Below are 4696 nucleotides of genomic sequence, written 5' to 3'. Positions count from 1 at the left end.
AAGCTTGGTACTTGAAAACTAAATTTTGACGATACACCTTGAGTAATCATTTCAGAAATATTTAAAATATATTTAATTGATATATAATATGTAAAAAAGTATAAATTACCACAATTATATTTAATTATTGAATAATGATAAGTGATCAAACTAAATATTATTTCTAATAACTGATAAAAGAAGATGAACCTAGAATAACTTTACACATAGCATCACATTTATGGGTTTTTCAATTTAACTCATATTTTCATTACTCACTCCCAAGTCAAATGGTCCTCGCTTAAGCTTGGTATTTAGAAACTAAATTTTGATGACATGTCTCAATCAATCTAAGAAATATTTAAATTATATTTAATTAATATGTACTATGTAGATAGGTATAAAATATCACAATTTTATTTAATTATTGAATGATGATAACTTACTAAAATAAACATTATTTTTAATACTTAGTCAAAGAATATGTGTCTAATAAATCTATACATGACATCCCTTTTATGAGCTTTCTAATTCAACTCCTATTTTGATTAATTGCTTCCAAAATGATCCTTCCTTAAGTTGGGTATATGGAAATTAAATATTGATGGTGTATCTCAAGTAATTGTGGGGCATCGATGTAGGCTATGTTATTCATAATTCTTTTGATAAGGTGTTAAAAGCAATGCTAACGAAGCTTCACCTCAAGACTAATAATGAATATGATGTTGAATATTTGCTTCTTGTCCTCCAAATGGTTAAAGCATGCAAGCTAGATAATATAATAATTGAAGGTGATTCGATGGTAGTCACCTCGAGTTTAAAATTTGGCACTCTTTGAATTGGAAAATCATGATTATCTCAAACGAGGCTTGGGTTATTCTGAATAACATTATGAATTTCTTTATGCAACACTATTTTAGAAAAGGAAATGTAGTGGAAAAATTTTCATCTTATGTTGGCATTGATCAACAACACATTATAGGAGTTGAAGATTAGTTCATACCCTATGATCACCTACAAGAGAAAAGATAACCTTCCACAAAAGAGTGCATGACAATAAAATAGTTGCTTGATATTAATATCTATGCTACAGAGTGCACAAGAGGTCTTTCTTATATAAGAAAGGAAAGAGATTGAGTTAGACAAGCTTATGACATATGTCTTAATCCTATAACACTAGAAAACTTATCATAACTATAGGTAGGACACAAGAAGTAAATGAAAAAAAGATAAGATCAGATCTAATTAGTAACTAAGACTTCCAGAAAGATTCTAAGGACCAATGATTTGACATGCGAACAAGACTTACTTTGTGAAATTGCTAAGTAAAATAACTTATTTACACCAATAAGTGTTAAAGGTGCTTGATGGTATGTTGGGTGCCTAGAGTTATAAACCTTAATTGATAATGATTTTCCCTTGTCACTAATTTTGATTGTGACAATAAAAAATTATGTGATACATGATTTCTTGGCTATTCTATATTCATTATCCTTTGAGAAAATTTTCTTTAGGGTAGGTATAACGTTTGTTTAGATGAATTCTCTTGTTGATGTTTTTTTGATAGATTTGTCATGTCATGGAGCCCTCTCTATAGCTCCACTCTATTGTGAGATAGATAGATTTTTGCATGGTGAGAATATAGTTTTGAGGCTAACAAATATTTTTCAAGAATATGAAGTATCGAAAGCTAATGTGAAGATCCTAGGGAATTATTTTGTTGAAGGGACCACCAAACACTAGATAAATTGTGAATTTTCTTCAATATTTATTGAAGTTTTTTTCTTGCTATTGAGTGACAAGGATCTTTCCAAGGCCTTGGACCATTATTATATCTATGAAAATTTTAGGGCCAATAATCGAATGCCTTGCATCTCTTCTTATTATTGGGTTTGAATTTCATGACCTTAATTATGCCATCTCAGAGAGGGTCATACAAAGTTGTTTGGAAATGCTCATTCAAGAGGTAGTTACAATTTATAAATTTCTTAGCTTTGAAAATATGAGTCAGACCTATAATTCAAGTTTCAATGTGCTTGAGATCCTTGATTTAAAGAAATCCTTTCCTATGTATGACATATTTAACATTGCTAAAGCTAAGAAAGTGGTTAAGTTCCTAAGTGTGTTGCTTTAGTTAAATTGGAGGATGGATCTTATTGCTCAAATTGTTATCTAGATTCTAATGTCTTTTTGGAGATTTTCCAATAGTTTCTCATGTTGTATGTAATTGGTAAACTTATGGTTATTTTGCAAGTGTAAGAAATATGTATGTTTCTATCTCCTTTTTTGTGGTTATTCAAAAGTTGTTTATTTTGATCTTTGTTCTTGTGACATGCTCTTTAATTAGTTGATTCTATTCACCACTATGTGGTTAATCTATGCAATCTTACACACATATATGTATGAATGTATACACATGCACATGCACATACATATGCACATGCCCTAAACCTTAGATTGATATTTTTTTTTTTTAATTTCATGCATGGCCATTGTGTAATTAAATTTAAGTTTTCATTCTCTATATTTTTCGTCGAACAGGTTTTGATATTCTATTTTTTCTTTTTGCAACAATCTTTAATATTATTATTATTATTATTATATTAAATATAAGGTAACAGAACGGTAGAACAAAATAGTCGAAGGAGTTCAAACTGTCAAAGAGGACAACTATAGCCAAAAATCCTATTGAGAATACATACTAAATCTGAAACTACAAACTGAAACTACATATTGAGACTGTATACAAAGTATAGAGTAATGTATATAACAAAATTAGACTGCCAAGTTCGTTGTATCAAGAGCACCATATAGGAACGTTGCATAGATATGTGTACAAAATAGAAAGGATCAAAACTGAGAGCTATCATCTGCAAAGGCATCCTTAAGTATCAAGCCACGAGGTTCAACCCATCAGACCCTCCATCCAGATAATAGTTCTTGCTCCCTAGATTATGACTGGTTCACCCACCTGGGCTCTTTATTGTTGCACCATATGTCTGCCTTCATTAATTTCCTTCATGCATGCTTCAAGTGCACTCACAAAGGGGGATTGTTCATTGTTGAATTTAGTCCAGGTGTAGCCATGAGACAACTCTGAAAGGTAGACTTGCACCGATCCTTCTTCAATGAATCTTTCAAAATTTTCAACTACCAACTTCATCACAAGCGTAACCTGCATGCCAACATCATAAAATATGAGCCTCCTAAGAGACTTAGTAAGCACTCTATCCCTATTCTGAAATTTAGCCTCATTATGAAACTTCCAAATGATGTATAAAATTTCACAAGATAAAATAGACCATAAGTAATTAACATCTCTTTTCATGCCTCTGATAAATCCATTAAGAACATCATAGTGAGATAAACCATTATTAAACTTAATGCCAAACATACTCCAAACTTCTTTAGCAAAGAGACAATTAAAGAAAATATGCATGGTATTTTTAGGAATTTTACAGAGATCACAAATAGCAACATCTTTCTGGTGATCTTTAATAGGCAATCTATTAAGAATAAACAACCATTTGAAGCACTTGTATTTAGGAGAAATAATGGAGTGCCAATGAAAGGAAAATAATTTATGCCAATCAACATTAGTATAATGTAATTTCCATATAGAATTTAAATAAAGAATAAGATCATCATTAGATAAAAGAGAATTGTATATCATTTTAGCATTAATCTTATTTAGGGGTGACCCATTCACCCATGTGTAAGAGGTGAAAATATCCACCCACAGTACACATGGCCTGGATAGGTCCACTCTGACACAAGCATCTCTAAGCATAGCATATGTCCTCTAGTTGGAGGGAATATGAAATCTCTGCTAAAGGTCACACTAGGGAATCAGGGCTCCATTGTTAATAATATCATTAAACATTCTAATATCTTTATGAGCCCAAATCCTTGCAAAGCAACATTGAATGAGAGCTAATGGCTTATCTTTATGCATAAGGTTCCACCAGATAGATTTCTCACCACAGATAGTGTTATCCTTGCCAATAATCCCATTATTAGCAATAAATTCCCAGGCTTTCCAAATGGACTTAAACATAGAGTACCCAACTGGGGAGATAGGAAACTTGTCGGTGACCAAGTCATCAAAGGGGAGCATCTTCCAGGTTTTGGCTTGCTTAGGAACTGCAAGCTTAATATTATTCCTAACAAGGACCTTCCACAGTTCTTCACCTTCTAAGGCCTGAAAGATCTACTTAGTAGCTAGAGCAATGTCTTGAAGCTTCAAATCCTTCAGCCCTAGACCACCATACCCTTCTCTAGACAACACCAACTCCACCTGACTAAGTGCCATTTTCTTTTCTCTCTACCGTCAAACTAGAGAAAGTTCCTGATGACCTTTTAAATCTTATTAATCTGGTAATTACTGAACATCAAAATTGAGGCATAATACAAACTATAAAACAAGAGGATCTTGTTGGCATAACTAATGAAGATAATGATGAGGAGATTGTTGGCATATGAAGATGTTGATGAGATGAAGATGACCAGTAAATTTGATGGAGATTGTTGGCTAGATGATGATGATATAGTTGTAAGTTGTTTGATGACTTTATTTGTGTTGTCATTGATGGCATCCATGTTTGTTGAGTCATCTAAGTCATCTAGAATTACCGCTATAGCCTAGTCGGTAGTGGAACCAGTTTACAGCAAGGTAAACAGGAACAAAGCGATGATCAAGAGACTGGTATGGATGATT

Source organism: Cryptomeria japonica, chromosome 10 (genome assembly GCF_030272615.1).
Source record: "Cryptomeria japonica chromosome 10, Sugi_1.0, whole genome shotgun sequence".
Classification (NCBI taxonomy): domain Eukaryota; kingdom Viridiplantae; phylum Streptophyta; class Pinopsida; order Cupressales; family Cupressaceae; genus Cryptomeria; species Cryptomeria japonica.
Note: the sequence above shows the minus strand (reverse complement) of the source record.